General features: G+C 36.0%; 1 pseudogene; it reads right to left on the reverse strand.

Moving 5' to 3' along the window:
* Positions 1-17,777, reverse strand: part of LOC130026569 (transcription initiation factor TFIID subunit 9-like) — an 87,650-nt pseudogene that overhangs the window by 8,328 nt on the left and 61,545 nt on the right.

Raw genomic sequence — 17,777 nt, forward strand, 5'->3', positions numbered from 1 at the left:
TGTGTGAAGTGTGTTGTGTCTCACTGTGGAGCCAGTATGCCTTGTATAAGAGAATACTAACATATGAGATGCTTCAGGAATTCTAAAATTTTAAATACAGTCATACAACTGAGGTTAAATTTAATTTTTTAAAACTGGATGGCGATTTTGGATCTGGAGGCATCTCCACAGCATATCATTCTGTGCTGTTCTCTTCTGAGAGATTTATTTGTGAGTCTCTGGATTATGACCCTTAATGAGCTTATATGGTTCCAGAGGCAATTCCAGTGCATGACTGCCAGGTTACCGGAAGTGCAGGGAGATGAGGGGAGGTTGCCTGTTGTGGACTCTGTGTGATACTGGGGATTTCAGTTACAAGTCCCTCATACCTGGGTTTTTCATCAGATTCACTCATGGATGAGGCTCAATGGAGATTGTAGAGAACTGCCATGAGCATGGCAGTGATTGAGTTATGGAGGATTTGGGCTGCTGGGGCTCAGTTGGGGCAGAGAGGGCAACACACCTGCCCCACTCTGGGTTGCCCCCCAACTAATACATTATTTCTTTTGTTTTTGGTCCAAACCCCATGGTGCTCAGGGCATATTCCTTGTTCTCTCTCCAAGGGATCAATCTTGGTGGGCTCAGGGCATCATATGGGGTTCTGGAGATCAACTGAGTGAAAGACAAGCACCCTACCGGCTGTACCATGGCTCAGCACCATCACACCATTTCTTTTTCTTTTACTCATGGTGTTAACTTGTCTTTTGTGTCAATGAACAGCAGACAACTTTTCATCATTTTATGTGGAGGTCACTGTCAGCAGTAAGTTCATGAACAGAATGCAGGTAATATTAAAAACATGACAGTAAAAAGAGAGTTAAAGGATACTTGTTTACAATATGAGAGCAGAAACAAGAAGTTAGAGTTTCAACATATTTGACTTTGGCTAGGAATCTAAATTGCTGCCCTTTGTACTTCTGTGAATGACTAGAAAGTTGTTATAAGTAATTTGTAGTTTCAAATAAATTTTTAGTGGCTAGGCAGATTGACAAAAAATGAAATTTTTGTAATATGGAAAATCACACTGTAGATAAACCGAACTTTAAAAAGAAATGCTTTACTGGAGGGAGACAATTTAAGTTGGGTTCAAAGTTCTTTTGACATTTCCTAATGATAATTTGAGCAATTTTTGATTTCTGCCCCTCCCCAAATTCAGATACATGTTATTAGGTCCTCAAAATTGTAATTTATCCAAGAATAATTATTTTATTTTACAGAGAATGTCATTAATAAATCATTATCTAGGAGATATTGTATTCATTATCTGTGATTGTTGCTATCTCTCAGAATACCAGTCTAGACAAGATAAGCAAATAGTGGTTAGGTACAGCATAAGTGATAGTGTTGTACTCAAAGTTATAAATCTAGGAACACAAAAATTTTCTGCCATAATAATAGAAGTTAGAAGGGAAGACATCATGATGGTTAGATGCTGTGTCCTTATTAAACATAAATAACCTACTATATGCTGGTATTAAAGAGCAATTCTTTCATAAATAAAACGCACTTATTTCATAAATTTTATTTCATGAGCCTTATTATTTCATAGATTTTATAAATAAAAGCCCTAATTTCATGAACTACATAGATGTAGGGCATATTCACTGTATCACTGTCATCCTATTGTTCATCGATTTACTAGTGCGGATGCCAGTAACATCTCCAATCATCCCAGCCCTGAGATTTTAGCAGCCTCTCCTTACTCTTCTTTCCCAATGCTGCCATATTAGAGATTCTTTCAGGGTCAGGGGGATGAGACCTGTTAATGTTACTGTTTTTGGCATATCAAATATGCCATGGGTAGCTTGCCAGGCTCTGCTGTGAGGGTGGGATAGTCTCTGTAGCTTGCCGGGCTCTCTGAGATATATATATATCCATATATATATATATATTTTAAATTTTCCCTCTATGACTTGTTGCCTACTGTCTGAACCTACTGTCTGAACCCCATCAAATATGATGTGGTAATTATGGAAAAAAGGTAGGGAGTGTCTTATGATGTGTGCGGTCCAGAAATATGTTCACTCATATGTGAGTCTCGGCCTGAGCATGTGGAAAGCGGCCTGGAGCTTGGTGGCGATAGGGTAGTGGAGATTGACTGCCGGGTCTGGGTCCCTTGGGGCAGAGAGGGCTCTCACTACCCCCCCTCTGGGGCTCCCCAAATGAAAACAGCCTGGCATGGAGTCTGGTGGCATAGTTATGGAGGCCTCATTTTATGCTCCCTTCCAGGAGAAGCGGCTGTGAGTAGTTAGAATTTTGTTCAGTATTAAAATAAAAAATTTAAAATGAAAAAAATTGACTATTATTATTAAACCTATAATATTGTCTTATTTCAGTTTTTTAGGTAATATTTTAGAATTGAACATGAGAGCAATCTTTTGTGTTAAACTTCATGGTTCTTATTGCTCCTTTACATATAGCCTGCACCTCCGAGTTTATTTCATAATTCAAGATAGTGATCTAGATTCGCTTCCTAGCACTCAGCAAGAAAGGATGTGAAAGGAACTACCCCTTCTATGATGAAAAAACAATCCGCAAGTTGCAAATATACTTCCATTTACATCTCATAGGCCAGAATTGAATTCTGTTGAAATTTAATCCCTATTACAAGCAAACATGTGCTCAAATTTAACATCAAGGTATCATTTCTGAAGAAGGAAGAACAGATAATGAGGAGTGGGTAGTGTCTATAAGAAAAAGATGTTCATGCAAGCTAAAGGAAAATAGGGCCAGAGAGATAGTACATCTGCTAGGGTGCTTGCCTTGCACATGTCCAACCAGGGTTTGATTACTGACACCACTTATAGTTGTCTGAGCCCCATCAGGAGTGATCCCTGAGAACAGAGTCAGAATTAAGACTTGAGCATCACCAGCTGTGGCCCAAAAACAAGTGATTGAGGGGGGAGGAGAGAGAGAGAGAGAGAGAGAGAGAGAGAGAGAGAGAGAGAGAGAGAGAGAGAGAGAGAGAGAGAGAGAGAGAGAGAGAGAGAGAGAAACAGGGAGGAGTTAAGCGGCACTTTTTCTGACCCCATGTAAACCAAAATTAGTAATAACCTCTTTTAAGAAATTATCCTTTTCCTCATCTCTTGTGCTAATTATATTACTGCTTGTTTTGTTTCACAGTTTGTTTGTGCCTATGATTTGCTGTCTTCAAAATGTTCTGCTTCCCTCTGTATATCTGTATCAAGCCATCACTCCCACTGAAAATAAGCTTGTAACCAATATATACAACCACAGTGGTTGCAATCTTTTTAGAAAAATAGTAATTTAGAAAACAAATCTTATAGAATCTGTCTCAGTTCAAGTTCTTCCTCTGCTGTATTACTTGGTCAAACCACTTAAACTCTCTAAAAAGTAGCCTCCATATCTGTGCTAATGCTTGTAAAATTTTAGTTTGTTGCCTTGGATGATAATTTTCTAAATTAATGTTGCCTATTATTTTTAGTGTCCATTACCCAAGTGCACAGGAAGGGCCTTTTAAATATTTATTTGATTTGATGAAAAGCTAACTGCTATTTCCAAGTGAAACAATGCATGCAACAGTGAAAACTGTTGCCCTTTGACTAGAAGTGTCACTAAGAAAATTAACTTCACAGCTCAGGAACTCAGACTCACTATCAACAGATTTCACATCATTACAGCTAAGCCAGTGACCTCCAGGTGCATGATTAGTACTAGATTCTTTTTTTCCAGCTAGGTTATTTCACACTGTGATGAAGCGGTAGCAAGAAATGTAATGCATAATTTCAGGGAATTTAAAATGAGGAAAGAGAACTCTATGTCCACATCATGGATCAGCTGTCAGACAGTTATTTACATGTCTGACCCAATGCACATGGTTATCTTCTGATCTGGTATATCTTCCACCTCAAGTTATACAGAAAGCATAATCAGTGTGCATAGAATTTGCAAGGATAACTGCATTCATCAGCAGTTGAGGTGAGGTGGAACATGGCAGCATTTTTGTCCTTATTTCCTCTGGGAAAGTTTGAATTTCACTCAGTAATCTCAAGCAAATGAAACTGGCTCAGGTCTCTATTCATAGCCGGATGGGTCAGATCACAAATAGCTTGATCTTAACCCATTTTCTTTTTTTTGCTCACTCTTCCTACATTAGGGGCTTTTGTTGCTGACTACTTGCCTTTTAAACTGGAATAGAAATCCGGATATATTTGAGGAGATTTACAAGGAAATCTGAAAATGTAAATATATAAGAAAGAATAAATTCTACGAGCAGTAACAATAATAAAAACAGCAGAAAGTTAAGTACAGTAATCACATAATAAAACTAAGACAAACATGCTAGGTTACAATAATGTAGCACTGTAGCACTGTCCTGTTGTTCATCGATTTGCTCAAGCAGGCACCAGTAACATCTCCATTGTGAGACTTGTTGTTACGGGTTTTGGCAGATCAAATATACCACCGGTATCTTGCCAGGCTCTGCCGTGTGGGTGGGATACTCTTGGTAGCTTGCAAGGCTCTCTGAGAGGGATGGAGGGATCGAACCCGGTTGGCCTCGTGCAAGACAAACACCCTACTCGCTGTGCTATTGCTCCAGCCCACAATAATGTAATGTATGAATAAATTATAATATCAGCTCTAGTGTAACTAGGAGTCAGGAAAGGACTTGTTGTGTCTATTCAAAAGAGTAGTTGAAGGGCAGGGAGATAATACAGGGTAAGGCACTTGTTATGCATGTGGCAAACCAGAGTTTGATTTCTAGCACTGCTAAGAATGATTCATCAGCACAGAACCTGGAGTAAACCCTGGGTGCAGCTGATGTGTCCTAACCTTTCTCCACCCCACGGATAGCAGTTTTTAACTGAATTCATAAAATCTACATATTTCATGTGACTTGAAGCCATCTATATTTTTGTCAGAATAAAAGTAAAAGTAAAGGCCCTCCCGTTGATCGTCGATTTGCTCGAGCAGGCCCAGTAACATCTCCATTGGAGACTTTGTTGTTACTGTGTCTGGCATATTGAATACTCTCAGTAGCTTGCCGGGCTCTCCGAGAGGGGCGGAGGAATCGAACTCGGGTCGGCCATGTTGGCCGCTTGCAAGGCAAACGCCCTACCTGCTATGCTATCGCTCCAGCCCCACATATGATTATGATATATTATATATATTTGTCAGAATAAGCACTGTTTATCTGGTTATGTGCTTTTAGTTTTAAATACAAGGTTTTTGAGATCCAATTGTTAGGTTGGACAGATTGTAATTCTGTTTTTGAGGTTAAATTGCACTCACACCCAGTCATTGTTCTTTGTTGAGTTATATCCCATGACTGTTGAGTGGATCAAATGTGGTAATTTATATAATACATACTGCATAGAACCTGGGAGAGAATAGAGCAACAGAAAAAGTCTGGTTATTTGTCTATTTAGGATTTAGTGATGCAATGATTTTATGTGTGTACTTATGCAAGGGAGAGAGAAACTGGGGTGGGAGGGCAGTCAAACAGTCCTGGGAGTCACTTCCAGTAATTCCCAGTCAAGCAAGCTTTGGGGTCAGTATGAGGTTCTGAAGGTTCTGTGCTGCTCAGGCCCACTGGTGCTAGGAATTAACAAGGTAACCCTGGTGGGACTTGAGGCTCTCCAGTGCTTCACCTGGCAGTGCTGAAGGGGCCCGTGAGACTTGAGGAATCAGGTGGTGACAGGTATCATACTAGGGTCAACTACATGCAAAAGCATATTCTTAATATGTGCTATCTCTGCAGTCCTGAGTTTTGTTTTGTTTTGTTTTTTAGAAGTAAATGAAATGGACTTCCTGGTCATGTTCTCCTTTGAACATATATCTCCTTGTTTGTCTCTAAGCTTGCTTTTTCTACTCTGGAGAAGCCCGTGTTCTCTCTTGAACACGTATTTCCTCTCTTTCTCTCCCCCCACATCTTTCTAAGGAAGTTTTGTTCAATAAAAACTATCATACTTCATGGAAAAAAAAGTAAATGAAATGGCTTCTTGAAAGCTATTAAATAAGAGAGAGCCACGTTATTTCTTATGACTCTCTGATAATCAGAAAGCATAACTCCCAAATATTTCTAGTATGTCTAGCATTTTAATGATATACTCTGGAAATCGTTCATACAAATTAGATTGCTTACCATTCAAAAAGCTACCCTCCTCAGCTCTTTCTGCAATAGTGACATATTGAACAATTCACATGATACCAATTTTAATAACTATAGTGTTTTTACTAGAAAGAGAATTGAAATGCTGCCTAAGGTTACTTACTATAATCAGGTTTTCAAAAAGAAATAGAAAATAAACTGAGAAAAAAGACCTTACTTAAAAGAGAGGCAACTAAAATCCTTTATACACTTGACATTCATATTTAACTTTTTATTTGTTTGTTCAGCTGTCTCTACATCTACTGAGGAGTATTGACTCTGATTATCTTCCCATTAGACAGAGTATAGTTAAAGGTCTAAAATGAAATTTTTGAATGCAATTTCTGAAAAAGCACGGAAAATACTACATAGGATAGTAAAAGCAAAGGGTAGTTTTCCATGAAATGAGGCTCTGAGCTGTCCCTGGCTCCAGCTCTATGTAAAGCACACAGAGAGAACTGAAATAGATCTATAAAGGTACAGAGTACTCATAGGAAAACATTGATGTAATGCATTTTTGTCATATTCTGTATGCTAAAACTTTGAATTATCATAAGAATTTCAAAATGTTCCTGACAAAATTGAAAGACATAAATTGTTACAGTATGTGGAAAAGAGACTTGAATATTTGAAAATAATTTTCTATGTTACACTTGATCTTAGCCAAAAGACTGGAGCGGTAGCACAGCAGTAGGGAGTTTGCCTTGTGTGCAGCCAGCCTGGCAGAGCTGGGTTCAATTCCTCCACCCCTCGGAGAGCCCAGCAAGCTACCCAGAGTATCTCACCTGCACAGCAAAGCCTGGCAAGCTACTCGTGACGTATTCAATATATGCCAAACACAATAGCAACAAGTCTCAAAATGGAGATGTTACTGGGTCCACTCGAGCAAATCGATGAACAATGAGAGGACAGTGTTTGTTTTGTTTGTTTGTTTTCTATGTTGGGGAAACAAGTATTACTTCTTGATTAAAATAAGCATACCAAAATCTATGATAAAGGCATAGACCTGAGACCCAGGCAGACCTGAATTCCAATGTGACCTTTTTAGTTTTAAGTATCAGGCAGTTTTCTCAGTTTCAGACACACCACTCCTCAGTTGTCAAATGGGATTTTAGTTTTATCCTATGATTTGCCAAGTTTAAATGACATGTTTTATATAAGCGACATTGTAGTCTATCTGGAACACAGTTGATGCACAGCATATATTGGAGTTATTAGAAGTCAAATTCTTCACTAACCTTTTAGTACTCTAAAATATAATGAAAAGAGAAATGAAAAGCCAAGCTTTTTGCATTCCATAAATATTAAAAGTTCTAATGACCAACTTTTCATTGTTTTATTCTATTTGCTTTTAACTTCTTACCAATTATATATTCACTGATATGTGTATTTTTTACAATAAATAGCTATCATTTCATACATTATTTATCTAATAATATATTAAATAAATTTACATAAATATAGCATATAGGTAATTTACATGTATAGTCATTTTAGGAGTGCATCTTAATGGTGCACTAGTATGCATCCTCAAAAATAGTAAGCAAGATGGGCTATACTTAATGGCTGTGCTTGGTGCTATGTTGAGGCTAGCGATCTGACTTAAGGACTTGTGCCACTCCAGTCCTTTGAGCTAACTTTCTGGTTCTTTGTGTATTGTTTTAAACTTGAATGCTATTGGCCATTTCAATGGTCAAAGGAGATTTTCACATTTTAACCATCAATACTATTTACTACTATAGTACAGGCATTTTTGTTCCAGGAAAATAGTTTTCTTTTCACCACAATAAACACACAATCTATCTTTGTGAGTTGCTATTTCATGTTTATTATCACCAGGGACCAGAATTTTACCTAAGTAATTTGAATTCATTTTCAATTTTTATTTTTTTACCTAAGCTTCCCAAAAGATATAAATAAATGCTAAGTATTTCCAGTGATTAATAAAATTCTAATTATGGAACTTGGTCATTAACATTTTACATTAGGGTTTCCTTCCATCAAAATTATGCAATAAATACAGTTTTGTTTGTTTTCAGTAATCTGTTTGCAGTGGAAAACTTATTTTTGTCCCAGTGCAATAAAAATTGCAAACTAATGTTTTTTGAACTACTCTGAGTTTGCTATAATATATTTATGCATAATATCTTAATTCAAATTAAATGCTACCTTTTATTTATCAGATATTATAATACGTGAGCTAGTGAAATGGGTCCAGCACATGTCTATGCTATTATAGCTGTTAAACATAAGAATTCTGAACATGAATGCTTTATTTTTTAAAAAATTATGAAAATATTTTATTACTATTCAGGCAATAAGATTAAAATGGTATTTAAGTTTATATTATTGATATACCAGGTTACTTTATAACACCTCCAATGATGTCCATGACCTTCAATTCTTGTCCTTATGTCACTTCTGGTCTGATCTTCCCTAACCTCTTTTTACCCTACACTGCCCATTCTTCTTTCCACTCTTGTTGAGTAATGATTGCAATTTTGGTGCATATTGTTGCCTCACTTTATTAACACACTAACATGCTTTATAAATCCTCCACCCATGCCTTTGTGTTACTTCAGCTGGAAAAAAGCAAGAAATTTATAAGAGCTGCAGCAAAGACTAGGAATATCATCTTTGACCACATTGCATTGTTGTAGTTGTGGGGAGGAAGAATGGACCACACCCAGTGGTGCTCAGGGGATCACTCCTAGCTCTACACTCAGGGATCACTCCTAGCTGACTCAGGGTGGACCATAAAATGTGCTGGATATTGAACCTAGTCCGACTATGCAAAGCAAGTGCCATACCTACTATTCTCTCACTCTGGTACCAATCATTGTATCTTTAGAAATATTTCAACTAGGTTTCTCTTATTACTCACCTTTACCTCTCACATTCAATTTCATATCCCACTTTGATTTTCAGTCCTTTTGCTACTTCAAATTTGCTTAGTTTCTCCTCCTTAAGGTAGGAACCATGGTGTTCACATTAACAATGAGTATCTTTCATGAGGAATGGTATGAAGTACTCTTGACATATTTTTTGTCTGTTTTGGGTTTCTTTTTGTGGAAAAAAATAAAATATATCAGAGAAGTATAGATCAGACCTTTAATATTTTTAAGAGGTTTTCATGTAGAAAGTAGTTAATAAAGACCAGAATCAATGGGAGGAAAACAGAATGATAAAGATTTTTGTGTAACACAGGAATATGTTTTTAAAACAAAATGCATTAGTATTATCTAAACAGAAAAGAATTGGAGATGAGCTCTCTGTGGCTATCTTCTGGAAGGCAGTAAGGAAAAGATTCTACAGAAAAGGATCCAATAACAGATGGGACTAGAAAAAAGATGCCAAGTCCTCCTGATTGTCATGGCATGATGGACCTTTAATGGAAGTCACAGGCTACCCAAAATACGAGATTAGTGAAGGCAACTGATTACTTTTTTTAGCAAAAAAAAAAAAAACAAAAAAGAAAACTATATAGGCAAATTTTAGTGACTTGACAGTAATATGTGAAAATAGACCAGTCTTCTTTACTGATTATCATTAATAGATCTGGAAATATGTCTTGTCGTAAACCAATACCTTTAGCAAATTTCAATTGAAGCACCAAAACTGAGCCTGCAGTAGGGGCAATCTTTCCTTGCTTAACTTGTAAAACTCTCCCATACTCATTTTTTTTCTTAATGGATTCTTCATTAGTATGACTGATTTCCTCAAGAAATTTACCATTGCTTCCTAACAAAGTATCTAAAGAACCATTTATTAACCTTTTTAAGACTTTATCAGAAAATGGTTGGTAAAATTTCATGTTCTAACAACAACAGTAAGCAGTCACAAAATGATATCTCATGAAATTTCTCAAATTCTTCTTCTAATAACTAAATTCATCTAGTTTTGAACAGCAATATTTTAAATTTTAAGATATTTATGGTATTTTCTCATTTAATCTCTTCTTCAGTAATATCATTAAATTAAAATCAAAGTTAAAAATAGATTTTATATTGATATGTAGTGGTATTGACATGTTGAAAAGTTTATAGACTTAGTGACTGGAACAGCATCAACTCTAATCAAAATTTAAGCTGGTAATATTTTATAACTTAGCATTATTCAATACTTCCAACAAGCTTTCACTTAAAAAAGTCAGAGTTCTGATTAAGGTAAACACTTTACAATCTAAAATTATTGTTATTATCTTTCCCAACACATTTTCTAATGGCTTCATATTGGACTACTGCCTCCAAATGCATTCATTGACCTAATGATTTAAAACTGGTGAAAATATTGATCATAAAAGCCTTAATATCTACCAAGCATAAGTTAATAGAGAATAAGTAGTACAAAGAGAGGCACCAGGTGGTTCATGGAATCTTCAGGTAAAGCAAATGAGATTTTATTAGGCTTACAGAGACAATTTGTGCTTGTATGTCAAGGGATAATAGGAGTGTTTATTTGAGTGGCTTATTAAACAGACATGTTTAGCTCAGCAATATTTCTCATCTCTCGGCTTTTTAATCTGTCAAGAAGCAGATACCGTTTGCACTTATGAACTGTGTTTAATTACAGTGATTCAGGTTTCAGCTATAATGAATCTTCCATCACAGTCCATTCCCTAGGTCTTTTATTTCCTCTCACTGAAAAGGCAGAGAGAATTTTATCTTGACCGTGGCTTAAGCACACAAATTATATTTTTATAAACTATTTTGTACATTCATTTACCATAAAAATATTTTCTTTTCCCTTGGTTTATATATTTTTGATGATAAGAGAGTAAGGTTTTCTGTCCATGATACATAAAAGCAGTTCACTTCTTCCTAATTATATTAGTAAATAAAAATACACAAGTCTATATTTTACCTTAACCAGGTAGAGCTTCTAAAGAAATAAAAAATAAGTTATGTACATGTGATCATGCTGTATATTCTTATAAGATTTCGCCATCTCCTCTCATCCCAAACAGCTGATTTCTGTTTTACTTCTTATCATCCAATAATTGATAGTGGACATTGGATGCATCAGTGAGTCTCAGAATTCATTCATCTAATCTTTAGAGTAGTGGTTACTAAGTTTCTGAGATGTTAAGGAAAATATCAGAACGGGATGTAGGGCTGCTGGCACAGCCCAGGAATCCAGTTGCTATGGCACTAGCTGATCTCAATCAGAAATTTAAACCCCTTTACTGTTCTCAACTCTTGGCCTCTCCTTTTCCTAAGATTAATCTCTGCTAATGCAGAGTTCATAAACCAAACAAAGTAGTTAAATTTTTGTGTGTGGCTTGTAGATTCTTGCTTCCAGTACTCTATTTCTGCTTTCCAAGTCTTTCTTGTCTCTCTGTTCCTCTACTCATTACCCATCTGGGGATATAGTGTAGCTTACTATGATAAATGGTTTAGAGAGAATAAATTAAGCACACCCGGATAAGGTCCATTCTTTTTGTCTGGGGAGAATCTGGGAAGAAAAATTTTGCCTAACAAATGGATAATCATATACTAGTCTAGTGCTGACGTAACTGGAAAACAACCAGTGGTTCTAAGACTAAACTTTGTCCTCCAAATTAATTTTTAAAATAAAATTGTTGTTTGGTTTTGTCTGTTGCTATTTGTCAATTTGATAAGAGAAGGGTGATACTTCATTATAGTTTATAAATATGTTTCTTGCTACTCATAAATATTTATTATGGTATATAGCCTGTTTGTTTTCTTTTACAAATTGCTGTATGCCTTTCCCCCAATTTTCTCTTGAAGGTCATTTACTAAAAGTTATTTGAAAGGAGTTTGATGGTGATATAAAAGTATTCTAATAAGGCAAGGGATAAATAGTTCAGATATATTTTACAAATGCTTGTATTTATATATCCTAAAATGTTGAACAGGGGAGGTGAAAAAGAAAACTGAATGCTCTAAAAAACTTGCAATGAATTGCTTCAGCAAAGAAAGTTTAGCAAATATAAATAGCCAAATTTGACATGAACTGACTGAAATATTGAAGATGACAGGCCACTGTTAATCCACCGTCAACACATACAGCAAAGGTTTTAAACTTTGATTCCTTATGCCCATATTCACTCATACACCTTGTAGACTCCTTTAATTTGTGGAGGCTACTCTTTGGTGATGCTAGGGCCCTCTGCGAATAACTCTCTGCTATGTTTAGGAAGTTGTACACTGCCAGGAATCAAAACTGAAATCTTGTGAATGCCAAACATGTACTGCAGTTCTTTGAACTATCTCCTGGCCCATGGAATAATTTTCTAAGTTATCCTATGGAAATATTTATCTTATAAGTATTAAAGTAACCAGCCATGCTTTTGGAGTATGAGAGCCTAAATTCCCATTGCCCCCCAATTTTTATTCTCCCTTCTCCCTTCCTCACTTTGACATTATATCCAAGGATTTCAATTCTTATTATTATAATCATTAATATAACATGCTTACAGTAGTGGTAATGTGTATGATCTTGATGAACTTAGCATCAGCAAGTCCAAGATCAAGGATTTCTCCACCTTAATTAAGGCCTATTCTTTTGTTTTTTGTGTCTTTATACCACAGATGAGTGCTATCATCTAGTATTTTTCCTCTATTTTGTTTATTTTGCTTAATATGATGCCCTCCAGTTCCATCCACACGGTAACAAAATGCAAGATCTTTTTTGGGAGGTGCACATCTTGTGGTGCTCAGAGGTTATTATTCCTGGCTCTGTACTCAGGAATTACTCTTGATGGTGCTCAAGGGACCATATGGAATGCCAGAGATCAAACCCAGCTCTGCTGCATCCAAGACAAATGCTCTACCCGCTATACTATTGCTCCGGCTCCCAAACTGCAATATTTTATCTTTTCTTACGCTCCATAATATTCCTAAATAAGAGATAGCAAGTAACCCAGTACAACAGGATGTTTGCTTATAAATCAACCCGTAGCAGTCAGTAATGTGCAAGTGCACATATTTTTTTCCTTTTTGTTACAATTTTTGTATCACTTCCTTCCAGTCTATAGAAAAAAGTTTAAAGTACATTTAACTTTATTGAATGGTAAAACATTCACATGGATTACTAGACACATTTTAAGGTACTGGGAAAAATGTCTTGGGGAACTAGGTTCCGATTGCTGGCATCAAAAAACTTTGGCATTTTAAGATTAATATTCCTATGTATAATTAAACCACTTATTCAGAGAATTATAATTTAAAGAAGATTCTACTTTTTAGACACTATAACTTATTTTTAGCTTAGAGAGGGAAAATTGTTAACATTTGGTGACAGACTTGTTATAGAAGCTTGAATTTCCCCTTGATATATACATAGGAAAATAATATTGTTACAAATACTTGTAAAAATAGATGACTAGTGAATATTTTTGTTTTTTCTTTGTTGTTCTAAAGGTTATGCTAAGTTACTATAGCTCTGAGGGGTTAATATTAGAATGAAATATCAGTGTTAGACTCTTAAGGAATAGCAGACATCATTATAGCAAAATACATAAACTCTTGCACGATCCTATGCATTTTTGCTTACAGTTAAATTATCCTGTTAAAAACATTTTAGTTTTTAGTACAGACTAATATGGAAATATTTTTGGGGTCTTTCTCTACTCTTCTTCCCTTTCTAGCACAGCGGCAGGGCATTTGCGTTGCACGCAGCCAACATGGCCGACCCAAGTTCGATTCCTCCGCCCCTCTCGGAGAGCCCGGCAAGCTACCGAGTGTATCTCGCCCGCACGGCAGAGCCTGGCAAGCTCCCCGTGACGTATTCGATATGCCAAACACAGTAACAACAAAGTCTCATGATGAAGACGTTACTGGGCCCGCTCGAGCAAATCGATGATCAACGGGAGGGCCTTTACCTTTACCTTTACCTTCCCTTTCTAGTCATTCAAAGTTTTATTCTATCTAAATAAAGCCTATGTATTAAAGCTAGTCTTCCAGTCTGAGTTCAAATTTGACCTTGGTCACATATAAAGAATATGATCATCAAAATATTTATTTAACTTATAATTCTTCCCTGAATACTCTTATGAAAAATGGAGACAACGTATACTGATAAATTGGCAGAGTGAGAATTTATTGAACTAATGCATGCAGAATAATATATAGACTCCATATGTAGAAGTACCTGTCAAATTCTCTTCACCTTCTTTTTTAATTTAAATCAGCTTAGTTCCCTGTAGCATTTAAGACAATTATGGGTAAAATAAAGCTAGTAATTTCTAGATTAGCAATTTAAGACTATCTAATTGTCTTATACTATTACAGATACATAAGCAATATGTAGAGTAAGAGCTATGATTAGATTGGCACACTAAATGTATATTAGCATCAATAGAATTGCCTTTATTGATTTAGAAGCTACTATGAATTCCCAAATAGACAGCCAAGTTTTGTTCCATCCCTAAACTTCAAAGTTATGACAAATGATAAACCCCAAATAGAAATGCCCAGATTCACTTTGGAATGGAGTGGGTTCTTATTAATATAAAATACTTTTAGGCAGAATATTATACTTTCAAAAGGAATACTCAAAGTATTGTTAATAAAGAGAAAAGGATTTAGAAGACTCTTTAAGTTTTATTATTTTATTAAAATGTTAAGAAATTGGGCCTGAGTGATATAGCATTGTGAGTAAGGCACATGTCTAGCATGTGGCCAACCTGGGTTCCTTCCCTGGCACCGCATATGGTTCCCAGAGCACCACCCGAAGTGATCCCTGAGCACAGACTATGATCCCCAAGAACAGATGAATGTGGCTCCCAAACCAAAAAGAAATTCGCTTAACTGCTAAATTCCAGGATCATCTTTTAAATATAGTATACACTTAGAATTTATAGGAGCAAAGATATATATATATATATATATATATAACCATTTCATATTGATTATGAACCCTTCACCCCCAAAAACTTAAATAAAAATGTTTCTGTATGGATTTTAAAATCTCTTTCAGTTAAATTCTCAAATATTATGCATAAATAGTACTATTAATGCAGGTTTCTGAGTTCCACCCTGAGAGAATTTAATTCCTTTGTACCACCCTTAGAAAATTTGATTCCTTAACTCTGAGAACAGCCTCAAACTGCATTATTACACTGTGTTTCAGACAATCCCCATGTAAGTAGCCCTTTTACTTTACTGCAAATCTTTGTCCTATACCCAGGCTCATGAATAAGTTACAGCACTGCTTCTCGGGGGCTGCAGAGCAGTGGAATCTAGTGAGATGGTTGCAATTTCTCGTGCAGAGAGAAGGAAATCCAATTAAGAAATGTAAATTCTTCTTCATGCTGAGAGAATATGAAGCAATAAAAATATGAATTTCTTTATGTTCCATGGAAGCTTCTGGGAGCTCATAAAGGGTGAGCAATCCTTGCTGAGCAGCTGGACTGTCATCATCTTCTTTGGCTTTTATGGGAGAAGATGAGGCACTTTTGGTACTTTCCTGGAAAACAATCTCTTCATGAATTTCTCTACAGGCTGTGAAGCTTTTTTTTTTAATGCTTGGAATCCATAATTAACTATTTAAAATGGAGGGGAGTGTTAAAACACATGATGAGTCTAATTCTTTCTTAGGGTGATTATTTCATTTGTAATGAAAAGCAAGTGGGCATTTGATATGATTCTGTAACTCTTATATGTGCATGAAAGCAGTGTTAAGGGAGAGATGTTGTTAGTATTTGGAGGATTCTTACCCCATAGACTACTCTATGAGCATCCAGCTAACACTCTAAATACTTCTTTTCATTTCCTACTCTAAGTAGTGAACTTGTTCAGGCAACCTTTTCAGTAGATTCATGGTAATGTTTCTTCCTTATTCCCCAGCTTTTATAAATCCAATCTCTAACACATAGATTCTAAATCTACATTGATTACATTCTATATAAGTAAATGTATGTTGTTCGAGGCAGATCCCTAAGCAGCATCCTATACACCCTTCTATTCTCTTTGATTTTCATTATGTCCATGATTCTTGATTTAGAGGATGCTATTTTGGGAAAACTAATATACTTTAGGATTAGCAGCAATTCCCTTTGTAAACCAAGCCTGTTTTTTTTAAAAAAGGGATTTCTAGGAGTCTGTTATAACCTGAACCAGCAAGTCTGAACATTTGTTTCCTGTATGGAAAGAATTCTAGTTCTCCTATATTCAAGAATTGCTTTATTAGTCACAGAAAAAACAACCAAAAGGAGAGATTCCCAGAACAATTGTAAATGAATCAGTGAATTTAGAAAACCATTTTCAAATGATTTTTGATTATTGAACAGACTTAGAAACTACAAAAAATAGAAAATAAAAAACCAACAATCCTCAATTCTGGTGTGTATCTTAGATATTTAAAGATATTCATAGGTTTAAAATTTAATATTTTCTTTTCATTTATGGTTAATTTATTGTTGGCAGAAAATGCATGAAAGTTCAGCCTTGGAAAATTAAGTCTTCTGTCTCCTACATAATAGATCTAGCAGAAATGGTTAGCTTTTAAAAACTCACTGGTGCTGCTCTGCCAATCTGCATTAGACAATATTTAGAGGTACCACTAGAAGAGCAACTGTATTAAACTGAAAAGCATACAAACCACTTGCTTTGGGGCCTCTTTATGAAAGGAGAACTAGGAATTTGGCTAAAAGTTCATACAAAAATGATAGGATTGAATATCTTAGTGCTTTACTTCCACTGTAATAAATCATCACATTTCCCCCCTCAGGTTAAAGCTCCATCTTTTAGCTTAGTAGCTATAGATGTGCTTTGAGTACATGTTCTAGCATTTGACTTATTATTATTCCTCTAGGCAATTATAGACACATGCTAGTTGTTTGGTTCTTTCTCAGAAGAGGTGTTTAATTATAGAGGAGATTCAGAATTACTTGCATAAGGTAATATCATAAGTTTGTGAGAAACATACTTAAATTTAGATATTGAAGTGGCAGGGGGATGGGAGTAAGGTAAAATATAACCTAGTATTATAGTATGCAACACAGAGTTTTTATTCCTTTTTTTTCTTTGATTTTGGGCCACACCCACAATGCCCACACCCAGGGTTACTCAAGGCAAGCATTTTGTCTGTTCTACTATCGCTCTAGCTCTGACACAGACCTACCTTCCTTCCTTCCTTCCTTCCTTCCTTCCTTCCTTCCTTCCTTCCTTCCTTCCTTTTTGTTTTTTGGGTCACACCCGGCAATGCACAGAGGTTACTTCTGACTCATGCACTCAGGACTTATTCCTGGTGGTGCTCAGGGGACCACATGGGATGCTGGGAATCGAACCCGGGTTAGTTGCATGCAAGGCAAACGTCCTACTAGCTGGGCTATCACTCCAGCCCCTAACACAGACTTTTAAAACTCATACAAGATGCCTGAAGTTTCCATTGGTTACTTTTGGAAAGGAAGGAGGAAGTATTTCAGAGTGCACAGGTTCAGAAGTCAAACAAACTGAAGGTCAAGTTAAATGGTATATTCAGTGAAAAGTCATTTCTAAATCCTATTCTCTATCTACCACAAGATTGACCTTTCCTATTGGCAATATTAGTCTATTTTTGTGTATATATTCCCTTCTGCTCTAGAGAGAGTCACAGAACAATTTTTATTATAAGAAATCAGGTTTTTTTTTTGCCTTACTTTCAATTCCATGTTCTCCTT

Source organism: Sorex fumeus, unplaced genomic scaffold (genome assembly GCF_029834395.1).
Source record: "Sorex fumeus unplaced genomic scaffold, SorFum_2.1 ptg000034l, whole genome shotgun sequence".
NCBI classification, from domain to species: domain Eukaryota; kingdom Metazoa; phylum Chordata; class Mammalia; order Eulipotyphla; family Soricidae; genus Sorex; species Sorex fumeus.